We start from the raw sequence: 14,328 nt of genomic DNA, 5'->3' as shown, positions 1-14,328 counted from the left end.
GCAAGTTTGTCCCCCCAAATTAGTGGCAACTATTTAACACTGCAGTTGCCAAGGGCAATGATTCCACCTAGGGCAAACAAGAGGCTGGCCAAAAAACTTAAAGGGAAAATTTGAGAAACAAGATCTCTATAGGAGATTTTGGCAATTTCTGACATATTCCTGGGGATCCAGAAGTCTGTGCATATGTAGAAGGCTGTGCAAATACCCAGGAAAGACAAGACAAGCCCTAAGCTCTCACCCATGCTTGACTTCAAGGTTCTGTGCATATAGGAAGCGAAGGCTAAGGCAGAGCTGTAAACTGCCAGAGCATGGATGCCATGCCCCAACACACAAAGTGCCCATTAGAAAAAGAGTTGGGAAATCTATTGGCTTAAATCATTTAAGAAAATCTGTCAACTCATTACCTGATGACATAATCAAGCAGAGACTTCAGTAACTGCATATGACAAAGAGTCCTATGCAGAATTAGTCTGGGAAAGTCACTAAAAAAACAATAAGCAGCAACAATAATAACCTCTGAGGCTGGGCAAGAGGGCAATGTAATTACCAGCATTGCCACAATACTTAAAATGTCCAGTTTTTGACAAAATGTTATGACACATGTAAAGAAATAGTAAAGTATGAAGTCCATAGTAATTATTCTTGGGGAAGGCCAGGCATTAGATTTGGTACTGGATGTATCAGGCAGAGACTTTATCAATGAATATAAACATGTTCAAAGAAATAAAGAAAACCATTTAAAAGAATTAAAGAGAATTAAAGACCTGACAATCATACCTTACCAAAGAGAGAATATCAATAGAGAAGTGACTTTGGGTTCATTTGTTGTGGTGGTGGTGGTGGTATTTTTAAAGAAACCAAAGAGGAATTCTGGATTTGTAAAGTGCAATAACTAATGAAAAATTCAAATATGCAATTCAGCAGCTGATTTGCACTGGTAGTAGAAAGAAATCAGTAAACCTGAAGATAGGTAAATGGAAACAATTCGGCTGAGAAAATAAAGAAAAAAGGATGGAAAAAAAGAACAGAGCGTTGGAGAGCTTTGGAATATGACTAAGGGCATGAACATTTTCATAATAGGAGTCCCAGAAGGAAAAGAGAGAGATGGGGATTCCCTGGGTGGCTCAGTGGTTTAGCACCTGCCTTTGGCTCGGGGCATGGTCCTGGAGTCCCAGGATCGAGTCCCACATTGGGCTCCCTGCATGGGGCCTGCTTCTCCTTCTGCCTGTGTCTCTGCCTCTCTCTCTCTCTCTCTCTCTGTGTCTCTCATGAATAAATAAATAAAATGAAGAAAAAAAAAAAAAGAGAGAGACAAAGGGGCAAAAGGAATATATGAAGGAATAATGAATAAGAATTGTCCAAATTTGATGAAAGCATTAATCCATGCACTTGAATAGCTCAAAAAATCCCAGGCAGGATAAACAGAACAAGATCCACACAGAGACCCACCATAGCCAATCTACTGAAAGCATAAGACAAAGAGAAGATTTTGAGAGCACCAAGGTAAAATATACTCAGCATGTTTTACGGGGGAGCATGAATATAATCAATGGCTAACTTTCCACCTGAAACAATGGAAGAAACAGTGCAGCAGAATGCCATAGTCAAAGTGCTGAAAGATAAAGAAAGGAATTCTATTTCCAACAAAACTATCCTCAAAAAAAAAAAACAAAACAAAACCAAAACAAAACAAAGGCTAAGAAAGATATTCCCAGAGAAGTAATAACTAAATATGCACTGTTGACAGACTTACGAAAAATACTAAAGGAAGTCATTTAGACTTAAAGATTTACACTGTTTAGTGATGTGAATAATCAAGAAGAGCACGAGAAATGATAAATATGTGAGCTGATATAAAGATCTATAGATAATTTTTTTCATTTCTCTTTTAAACTTACTTTATTTTTTTAAAAGATTTATTTATTCATGAAAGACACAGAGAGAGAGAGAGAGTGAGAGGTAGAGACATAGGCAGAGGGAGAAGCAGGCTCCCCTCGCAGGGAGCCCGATGTGGGACTCGATCCCAGATCCTGGGATCATGCCCTGTGCTGAAGGCAGACCACTGAGCCACCTAGGCGTCCCATTTTAAATTACTTTAAAGGACATAAAATTTATAAAGCAACAATTGTAACATTACAGTTGACCCTTGAACAACAGGTTTGCACCACAGGGGTCAACTTATATACAGACTTTTTATAATAGAGTAACTGCAAAGATATTTCCTCTTCCTTATAATTCTCTAAATAACAATTTCTTTTCTCTAGCCTACTTTATTGTAAGAATACAGCACATAATACGTATAATACAAAATACGTGCTATTTATGGTATCAGTAAGGTTTCTGGTCAACAGTAGGCAATTAGCAGTTAAGTTTTGGAAGAGTCAAAAATCATATGCAAATTTTTAACTACATGGGAGACTGGCTCCCCTAGTCCAACACTGTTCAAGGATCAACCGTATATCATTGGATTTACTGGGAAAAAAGCTGACAGAAAAATTAAAATGATACACTTAAAATATTTGTATTTAATACAAAACAAGACAAAGAGGATGAGAGAAACCAAAAAAAAGGCAGGAGATATATAGAATAGCACAACGACAAAAGTAAATCCAACTATATCAATACTTATATTAAATGTAAATAGTCTAATTACCCCAACCAAAAAATAGAGATTGCCAGACAAGATAAAAAAGCAAGATCCAATATAAGCTGCCTACAAGAGACACACATTAGATTCAAAGATACAAATGAAAACAAAAACAAAAACAAAAAAACAAAGATACAAACAAGGTGAAAGTAAAAAGATGGGGGAAAAATAGGCCATGCAAACAGTAACCATTAGAGATCAGGACTGTCTTTATTAATATCATACAGGTAGAATTTAAGACAAAAAAATATGGGAGACAAAAAGCGACATTTCATGATGAGAAAGAGGTCAATATATCATCAGGATGATACAATGATAAATATATACAAATTTAACAACAAAGCCTCAAAATACACGAAGCAAAACCTGACAAAATGAAAGGAGAAATAGATCATATAACCACAATAGTTGGAAATGTCTATACCTACCCGATAATCCATAGAACTAGACAGAAAAGCATCAAGGCTATAGAAGACTTGAACAATGTAATCACCCAACTTAACCTAGAACATTCAGCCCAATGACTGTAGAATACATGCTTTTCAAGTGCATATGGACAGTTCTTAAGGATATATTAAGTGCCAGTCATGAAACAAATGTCAATACATTTAAAAGGACATAAATCAAAGCATGTTTCCCCACCACAATTGAATTAAATTATAAAACAACAGAAAAATTCCCAAATATTTGGAAATTTAACATTTTCTAAGTAAACCCATATATCAAGAATAAATCAAATGAAAAATGGGAAAATATTTAAAACTGAATGAAAACAAAGACATGTCAAAATTTATGAGATGTAGCTAAAGAAATGTAGGAAGAGAATGTATAGCTTTCAACACTGATTCCACAGAAGAAAAGTCCCAAATCAATAACCTGGGTTTCCATAACTAAGAAATTAGAAAAAGAAGACTGAATCAAGCCTACAGCGAGCAAAAGAAAGGAAATAAGATCAGAGCAGAGATCAATAGACTAGAATGCAAGAGAATTAAAAAAAAAAAATCAATGAAACCCAAATTAGTTCTTTGAAAGATCAACAAAATTGACAAACCTTCAGCTAATCTAATCGGGGGGGGGGGGGGGGACCAAAATTATCAAAATCAGGAATGAAGAAGGGAACAACACTATTGACCCTAAAGAAACTTAAATGATTATAAGGAAATATTATGTACAACTACCTGTCATTTCTAGGGATTTGTCCCTAGAAATACCAAACTACCAAAACTGACTCATGAAGAAATACATAATCTAAACAGGATTATGAGTTATTTAAAATCTTTCCTCATCCTGATGGCTTCATTGGTTAATTCTATCAAATATTTAAAGAAATAATACTAATGCTTCAGAAACTCTTCCAGGAAATAAATGAGGAGAGTACACTATTTCTCAACTAATGCTGTGATACCAGTATTACTCATAACAAAGCCTGACAAGTTTTCACAAAAAAAACTATAGTCCAACATCCCTGAAATAGAAACAAAACTCTAACAAAAGTTAGCAAACTGCATCCAGCAAGACACAAAAGAATAATCAATATTCACAATTCACAATAATCAAGTTGCATTTATCCCAAGAACGCAAAATTGGTTTAACATCAGAAAATCGATTTAAGTTACATACCACATTAATAATATAAAGGACAGAAACCACAATATCTTAATAGATGCAGAAAAGCAACTGACAAAATCTAATACTCATTCTTGATAAATATTCCCAAAAACTAGAGACTAAAGGAAATGTCCTGAACCTAATAAAAGGCACTTTCAGAAAAAGTGTATCAAGCTTAATGATTTCCCCTTATGATCAGAGACAAGGCAAAGATGTCTACTTTCAGCACTGCTACTCAACACTTTAGTGATAGTTGAAGATGGTAAAATTAGGCAAAAAAAGAAATCAAAGACATTGATTTGGAAGGGAGGTAACAAAATGGTCTTTGTTCACAGATGACATGATCCTGAATATAGAAAATCCCAGGGAATAATACACACACACACACACACACACACACACACGGAATTAATGAATTACCATAGCAAGGTTATAGGATACAAGGTCAACCTGCAAAAATCAAAACTGTGTTTCTATATATTGACAACAATAATCCAAAATGAAATTAATGATTCCATTCATAATAACATAAGAATAAAATACTTAGAAATACATTTAATAAGAGAATGCAGGACTTTTACACTGAAAACTACAAAATCCTACTGAGAAATCTAAATAAATACGGAAACAGTCTCTGTTCATGGACTGGAAGACTCAATAGCAAGATGGCAATTCTCCCAAATTGATTTGTTCAAAGTAGATCTATTGTTCTATTCAGTGCAATCCCTTTCGAAATGCTGGCAGGCTTTTGTTATAGAAATTCAAAGCTGATCCTAAAATTTATATAAAAATGCAAAGGGCCTAAAATAGGCAAAACAATTTTTATTTTTTTATTTTTTAAAGATTTTATTTATTTATTCATGAGAGACAGAGAGAGGGAGAGAGGCAGAGACACAGGCAGAGAGAGAAGCAGGCTCCACACAGGGAGCCCAATGTGGGACTCGATCCCAGGTCTCCAGGATCACACCCTGGGCCAAAGGCAGGTGCTAAACCACTGAGCCACCCAGGGATCCCCCAAAACAATTTTTAAATCCTAAATATATAAAGCAAACACTGACATATCTAGAGGGAAAAATAGCAATATGATAATATTAATAGTAGTATTAATAGTAAAACACTTCAAGACCCTTATTTTCAGTAATAGATACAACATCTAGATAGAAAATCAGTGGACTGGAATAACGTTATAGACTAAAATGGACTTAATAGACACATATAGAACATTCTACCCAATAGCAGCAGGATACAGGATACACATTCTTCCCAAGTGCACACAGAACATTCTCCAGGATAGATCACATGTTAGGTCGCAAAACAAGTCTTAACAAATTTAAGAAGATTAAAATCATATCAAGTATCTTTTCTAACCACAATGGAATGAAACTAGAAATCAATAACAAAAGGAAAACTGGAACATTCACAACCATGTAGAAAGTAAACAACACACTCTTGAACAATCAATGGGTCAAAGAAGAAATAAAAAATAAAATTAGAAAACATCATGAGACAAACAGAAACAGGCAATAGGAGTGGTACTAAGAGGGAAGTTTATAGGAAAAAACTGTAAGTTTTTAAAATGCTATCAATGTTAATATACATATAAAATAAAAAAGAATTGCCAGAGAAATTCTGAGAATTAACAAGTGTGGGGAAAGGGTCATTTCATCCGAAACTGACCTGCTGCCCACTCAAAAAAGGAGTTCCATGACAACTGGACTCAGCCCAATGTGTAAGGCAATCAATTCTGGTCAACCACAAAACTTGGACTGGAGCTCCTTCCCCCATGCCAAGGAAGGGGCTGGTAGTTCTCCAACCATGAAAGAGGAAGATTCCTGCTACTAATATGCCACACAATACAGCTCCAAGATTTGGATCCCAAGCTCTGATTGTGCCAGAGAAGGGCTGCCCTTCCTAAAAACTATGCTGTCAAAATAGGTTCTATTTGGTGGCATATAACTGTTCATGATAGGCTCAAAATTTTTCCGCTGTGGCATCAGATGTAATGTCTATCATACTACGTTTTCTGCATCCTACCTCTAATCACAACAGTGAGTGGTTGTTGTTTCTGTACTTAAAGCAGTTTAAAAGCCATAAGCCCAAGGGTCATAATCCCTCTCTCAGGGTGTGAAAACTGCCCTGATAGACCTCTGCACACTGAACTAGAATGAATGAACAATGGGGCACCCAGTGCATCTGATATGGTTTTGGTCTCTATGGGCTTCCTCCAATGAATGCTACACCAGTAGGCTACGTGTGGGTTTTTCTTGGATGTCTGTGCTTATTTGTGTAAGAACTGTTACAGCGAACTAGGCATCAAGTCAGGTTTCTACTGTGGCTTACTTCCAGAAAGTCAGTAGAAACCGGTAGCTTTCTGGAAGTAAATCAAAGGGTCCGAGGTCAAAGACACATTTTGTCATTTTGACTAATGCTTGGGATGGCTGGTCTCATTAACTAAATGTGAGAAATAGCCCTAAAATCTCAATGAATGAAAAACCTAGGGAATATCATTGCCCAGGTTAGAACTCCTTAGTTGTTAATGATCTTGGTGGGAGTATCCCAGGAAGAGGCAAACTTGACTGAGGGCGAGGCTAAACAATCCCTAGTAAAATTACACAGATATGCACAGAACAGTAAGGATGCAAAAGAAGAGCTGGCAAACACTCTGGCAGAATAAGGGAGGATTTGCTCTACCATATATCTACACTATTATAAAGCTATGATAATAAAGAATGTGTTGTTAGTGCAGAAACAGAAATAGAGCTCCTGGCGCCCAGAAATAGAACAGTGAGTATAAGGACGCTTGACTTATGACAAAGCTGACATTGCACAGCAGTGGGTATAAACAGACGTTTCAACAAATGGTAGCAGAATACTCGGTATCCATATGGAGGAAAAAAAAAATTAAGTTGTTACCTCATACCATATGCAAAAAAAAATTCCAAGTATATTATAGACCTAAAACAATGAAAGTTAAAACTATAATGCCTATTTAAAAATAGCATAGAAGATATATTTGAGAACTTGGGCTAGAAGAGGTCTTGAGCAAGACACCAAAAACATTATTCCAAAAGTCAAAGACTGATAAATTTGACTATATTAACAAAGTTCTGTTCATCAAGACACCAAGAAAGAGAACAAAGTTGAGTGGGAAAGGCTTTGCAACATGTACAACCAAAAAACTCCTAGAAATCAATAAGAATAAGGAGGTAACCTAATTAAAAGCTAGTTTTTTTTTTTCTTTTTTTTTTCAGTAGAAAAGATATCCAAATGGTTTATAAAAATAGAAAAAGGTTCCCAACCTCCTTAGTAATTAGGGAATTATAAATTCAAACTGCAATGACTTGACAAGGATGCCAAGGCAATACAGTGGAAAAATAATCTTTCACCAAATAGTACTGAGACAACTGCAAACTCCTATTTCAACCAGATCTCCACATACAAAAGAACAAAACTAGACCCCTACCTCACCCTATATACAAAAATACCTCAAAATGTATCAAACACCTAAATGTGAAAAATAAAAATCATAAAACTTAGAAGAAAGCATAGGTGTGTAAATCATTGTGACCCTAGATTAGACCACTGTTTTCTTAATACCAAACACAAACAACCAAAACCAAAACAAAACCTAGATAACCTAGAATTCATCAAAATTTAAAACTTCTATACTTCAAAGGAAGGACACAGCCAGGAAACTAAAAACCACAGAATGGGAGGAAATATTTGCATATTATGTATCCAATAAAGGTTTAGTATCCAAAGTATACTTAACAATGATTACAACTCAGTAAAAGATTAAAAAAACCCACTTTTCTTAAATGAGCAAAGGATCTCAATAGATCTTTCTAAGGATCTCAATAGATCTTTCTCCAAAGAAGATCTACAAATGGAGGTGGTGTCAGGTGGCTCAGTCAGTTAAGTGTCTGCCTCAGACTCAGGTCATGATCCCAGGATCCTGGGAAGGAGCCCACATCTGGCTCCCTGCTCAGCAGGGAGCCTGCTTCTCCCTCTCTCTCTGCCCCTCTGCACCACTTGTGCTCTCTCTTGCACTCTCTCTCTAATAAATAAATAAAATCTTAAAAAAAAAATCTACAAATGCCCAATAAACACAGGAAAAGATAATCAACATTATTAGTCATTAGGGAAATGCCTTTATTGTTATCAAATCAGGAGCTTATTTGCACAATTTTTTTCAACAAAATTTTTTCAATAGGAAAAAAAAAGTAAGATTATCTCATCACATATACTAGGAGATATATAATAAAAAAGACAGGGGTGCCTTAGTGGCCCAGTCACTAATTTCGGTTTCGGCTCAGGTTATGATCTCAGGGTCATGAGATCAGGCATGGAGTTGGGCTCCATGACGTCTGCTTGAGACTCCATTCCCTGTACCCCTCCCACCCTCCCCACCTCCTCCCCGGCACAGGCTCTGTCTCTTTCTCTGAAAAATAAAGAAGTAAATCTTTAAAAGAAAACAGAGAGACAATAATGAGTGTTGGTGAGAATGCAGAGAAATTGGAATCTTCATGCACTATAGGTAAGAAGGTAAAATGATGCACTCATTTTGGAAAACAGTTTGGCAGTTCCTCAAAAAGTTAAACACATGGTTACGTTATGACCAAGCAATTCTATTCCTAGGTATATACCCAAGAGAATGGAAAACATACTCACATAAAAAAATTATGCATGACTGTTCATAGTGGCATTATTCATAACCACTAAAAAGTGGAGACAATCTAAATGTCCATCAACAGGAAAATGGTAAAATATGGATAGCCACCCAATGGAATATTATTCAGCTATAAAAAAAATACTGATACTTCTGTAATATAGATGAACCATGAAAACATCACTATAAGTGAAGGAAACCAGAAACAAAAGACCACATGTTGTATGATCCCATTTATATGGGATGTCTAGCAGGCAAATCTAGAGAAACAGGAAGCAGATTAATGTTTTCCCAGGGCTGAGAGGAGCTGGTAAGGGAGGTTGACTGTTAATGGGCTGACGATTTCTTTTTGGGATGATAAAAATGCTCTGGAATTACTGGTGGTGATTACACAACTTTGTGAATATATGACAGATCACTGAATATACATTCTAAAAAGGTGTTATTTTATGGTACATGAGTTATATCTCAATAAAGAAAATCTAATACACCCCCTCTGATTATTTTTTTTAAGATTTATTTATTTCTTTATGATAGACAGAGAGAGAGAGAGAGAGAGAGGCGCAGAGACAAAGGAGGAGGGAAAAGCAGGCTCCATGCTGGGAGCCCGAAGCGGGACTCGATCCCAGGACTCCAAGATCGCGCCCTGGGCCAAAGGCAGGCGCCAAACCACTGAGCCACCCAGGGATCCCCACCCCCTTTGATTATTAAAAATTTTTTAATTTGACATCAAGTCTTGGCCTCAGGGAATCTCAGCCTGCTGACTGGATGTAAATTGGTATAATCACTTTGAAAAAGTCTAACAAATACCTACCAATTCTATTCCTAGAGACATATCTATAGAAATAAGTAAAAATAAAAATGAAGAAAAGAGAGAAAGCTATGGTAATAAGACAGTCTGGTATAACACAGGAATGCTGTTTGCAGCTATTTCATTAATAAGTGCTCATAACAGAAAACAACCCAAATGCCCATTAATAAAAGAATGAGTATAGGGCAGCCCGGGTGGCTCAGCAGTTTGGCGCCTGCCTTCGGCCCAGGGTGTGATCCTGGAGACCCAGGATCGAGTCCCACATCTGGCTCCCTGTGTGGAGCCCGCTTCTCCCGCTGCCTGTGTCTGTGCCTCTCTGTGTCTCTCTCATGAATAAATAAAGAAAATCTTTAAAAAAAATGAATGAATATAAATAAACCTAGAGGAATTCAATCAAGGAAATATACAATTAAAATGAACTACAGCTTCAGCAAAAACAAGGGTGCAAAAGTCTTGCACTGAAATTATGAGTGAAAAAAAAAACAAGATGCAAAACATAGCATGATTCTGTTGACATAACATTCAAAACAAGACAAAACTAAACTTTCCTGTTTATGGCTGCAGTGGGTAAAAATCTAAAGAAAAGCAAAGAAATTACTACCATAAAAATCAGAAAAGTGACTTCTACTGGGGGCAGGTATGACCAAGAAGGATATAGAAAGCATTTCCAGGACACCCAAATGTACTACTAATCAGCATTTGGTCATTGTATGGGTGTTCCACAGAAATTAGATAGAGTGTACATACAAGTATAAGTCTTATGCATTTTCCTAAATGTATACTAGGTTTTTTACCTTAAAATATTTAAAGAATATTGCATATTCTCTCTTGGATATAGGGTTCTAAATGAACCCTAGGGTCATTTTTGTTATCAGTGATATACAGATTGACTACAATCTTACTTTTACAACTGATTGGTCAGTTTCTGAGAGATGAGTGTTTATATCTTCTAAAACCTTTAATTTCTTCTAAGATTTTGCTGTATATATTTTGAAGCAATGTTATTAAGTACAGTTCAGGGATGAGGACACCAAACCACTAAGCAGTCAAAAATCCATGTATAACTGGGCACCTGGGTGGCTCAGTCAGTTAAGCATCTGCCTTCGGCTCAGGTCCTGATCTCAGGGTCCTGGGATCGAGTCTCACGCTGGGGTCCCTACTCCATGAGGAGCCTACTTCTCCCTCTGTCTCTCACGAATAAATAAATAAAATTTTCAAGAAAAATTCATATATAACTTTTGACTCCTCAAAAGCTTAATTACAAATAGCTGGCTATTAAATGGAAGACTTGCCAACATTATAAATAGTTGATTAACACATACTTTGTATGTCATATGCATTGTATAATGTATTCTTAGAATAAAGCAAACCAGAGAGAAGAAAATGGTAAGAACATCAGAAGGGAAATACATTTATGGCACTGTACTATATCAGGAAAAAATAATCCATGTATAAATGGACTGCACAGTTCAAACCTGTGTTGTTAAAGGGTCAACCATTTATACAAGTTCATTTCTATTATATTGTTTTTTAGACCATTACTTTTGTCAAAATACAAAATCCCATTTTGTCATTTTTAATGCTCTAAATCCTGATTTCTTGTATTCTGGCTTGTATTACTACTGCTAAGCAGCAATTAGTACATATAGTGTTAGTATATAATTGAGCATGTATAGTATCTTTGATATATTTTATTTGTTTATTTATTTGATTTTATTTATTTACTCATGAGAGACACACAGAGAGAGCAAGGCAGAGACAGAAGCAGGCTCCCCGCAACAGGCCGAATGCAGGACTTGATCAGGACCTGAGCCGAGGCAGATGCTCAACCGCTGAGCCATCCAGGTGTCCCTTTTTGATACATTTTAAATGTTTCCTTGCCACTCTGTGCCTTTTATTAAAAGGCTATATAATAGGTCTCTTATTTTGCTTACATGACCTGACAGTTTTTAAAAGATTTTATTTATTTGAGAGATGGGGGGGGGGGGGTGGCGGAGGGAGAAGCAGACATCCCACTGAGCAGGGAGCTTGACATGGGGCTCAATCCTAGCACCCTGAGATCATGCCCTGAGCTGAAGTCAGATGCTTACTGCTGAGCCACCTAGGTGCCCCCTGACTTGACACTTTTAATAAGTAATCCCTTAATAATGTAAGTAAGCCCACTTACATTTATTATAATAGAAATATTTTTGTTTGCTAGGCAGCCTCTAGAATGATCCTCCCAAATCTGCACTTTTGAAAATCCACATCCCCTCATAGTCCCCTCCCACATTATTCTAGGCTTGGTCTCTGTAACCAAGAGAATACATCAGAGGTGATGGCATGCTACCATTTAAATTAGGTTATCAAGCACTGTGACTTCCATCTGAGCCTCTCCTCTCCTTCATTTCACTGACTCATTGAATGAAGACATTCAATCAGCCTACAGAGAGGCCTGCCTGAGCAAGAAACTGAAGCACCTGGCCAACAGCCAGGGAGAAACCAAGGCTTGTCAACAATTGCATGAATGAAATGGGAAGTGGGTCCTCCAGATGTAGGGGAGTACAGCTCTGGCTGACAGCTTGACTGCAACTTCATGAAGGACCCTGGACCAAAACCAGAAGTTAAGCCACTTCCAGATTCCTGGCCACAGAAACTATGAGACGATGGCTCGGATAAGCTGCTAAGTTTGGTGCTAATTTGTCACACGGCAAGAGATAACTAATAAATTTACACTGAATTCCGTGCAATTTATTTTATTTTCTATTTATATACTCCATTGTTTTCCACTAAACTTTGACCAAGTTTTCTTTCTTCCATTTGTATTTCAACATTTTTAAAGCTTTACATTCTATTTATATTCTTAATAACTAATCCATATATTTTTCTGACAAAGTCTAACATTAATAATTAACATTTTGGAGTGCCTGCATGCTCAGTCAGGACAGCATGCAACTCTTGGTCTCAAGATCCAGAGTTCAAATCCAATGCTGGGGATAGAGACTACTTAAATAAGTAATAACTTCCTCCCAAGAAAACCCAAAAACAAACAAACAAACACCCAAACCGAAACATAAAACCGAACCAAAATCTTAGCATTTTATTTTTAATACTACCTTCTACATCATTACTTATCAGGTTTCTGTCTTCTGGAATCTTTGAGCTTATTATTAAATTTTTAAAAGTTAAAATATCTATTTATAATTACTAATGCTAATACTAATCCATTGTTCACTCCTACTTCTTAAATCCCACTGCTGCCTTCTAAGCATATATTTGTTCATGCGGGAGTGAATCTATGAATAATTCTTACAAACTGATCAATAAACTATTTATGGTAAACCCTTATGTTTAAAAATAATTTGCTTTCACCCTCACAGTTGAGTGATAGTTCGGCAGAGTATAGAATTCTAGGTTGACAGTTATTTTCCCACAGCACTATTTAGACACGGCTCCATTGCTGCTTTCCATTCAATGCCATAGAGAAACCTAAAGTAAAACTATAGGTGAAATATCTTTGTTTTCATAAACCTTTAAAATTTTCTCTTTACCCTTGTTAAAAAACATTCAGTGTTAGAGTGTGCCTGCTTGTTATCTTTGCACCACCGTATTCTACATAGCATTTGGTGCTGTGCATGTGTGTGCAAATGCACACGTGTGTGTGCATATGTGTGTTTACTCTAAAGATCCTATCTTTCTATAGGTCTAAGAACTGATCAGACATTTTAAAAAGTGAATTCTGTATTAAATTATAACAATAATACAGAAAGTACATGAAATGTCTGTGTCCTCCTTTCCCTCCCAAATTCATAGTCAAGCCCTAACCTACAGTGTGACTCTATTTAGAGATGGGGCCTCTAAGGAAGTAATTACAGTTAAAGGAAGTTATAAGGGTAGAGTCCTGATCTGATAGGACTAGGGTTTTAAGGAAGAGACAGCAGAGCACTTGCTCTTGTCCCCTTACCTCTGTGTGTGCGTGTGCGTACATGCGTACACACAGAAACGCACCAAAGGTAAATCACACGAGCACACAGTGACAAGGTGGCACTCTGCAACCCAAAGGAAAGTTCTCACCAGACACAACCCTACTGGCATTCTAATCTTGAATTTTCTGGCTTCCAGAACTGTGAACAAAAAAATTTCTGTTGTGGTCCAAGTCCCTGCTCCGCTGTGTCGGGTACACTTGGACCCAAGCTCGAGCTTGTAAATAAACCCTCACGTGTTTGCAAAAAAAAAAAAAAATTCTGTTGTTTAAGCCACCTAGTCTGTGGTATTTTGTTATGGTGGTCATGGCAAACTAATATAATAGCCAAACTTGGAGAGGCCCCCAGTGATTCTCAATTTCTGGTATTCATTCACTTTTCTACTCCCCAAGCACTGAATAGAGTTGATCTTTTTATCCAAGAGAACAGTGCAGAAATGCTGAAATGTGGTTTCAAAGACTACGTCATAAAAATTATTGTGACTCCTACTTGGTGCTCAGTTTGGGGGCCACAATGTTAGGAGGACATTGAACAGCCCTATGGAGAAGTCTACAGGGCAAGGAACTCAGGTGTCCTGCTAACAGCTTGCACCAAGGCACTAGTCATATGAGTGACTGACCTTGGAAGAAGA

At 36.9% G+C, this 14,328-nt stretch overlaps 1 protein-coding gene across 2 annotated transcripts in view; it reads right to left on the bottom strand.

Moving 5' to 3' along the window:
• The window catches only part of COPG2 (COPI coat complex subunit gamma 2), a 114,761-nt gene that overhangs the window by 56,934 nt on the left and 43,499 nt on the right, over positions 1 to 14,328 (bottom strand). The gene's annotated exons all lie outside the window — the stretch shown is intronic.

Source organism: Canis lupus, chromosome 14 (assembly GCF_011100685.1).
Source record: "Canis lupus familiaris isolate Mischka breed German Shepherd chromosome 14, alternate assembly UU_Cfam_GSD_1.0, whole genome shotgun sequence".
Taxonomy (NCBI): domain Eukaryota; kingdom Metazoa; phylum Chordata; class Mammalia; order Carnivora; family Canidae; genus Canis; species Canis lupus.
This window is presented reverse-complemented; position numbering and strand designations above follow the sequence as displayed.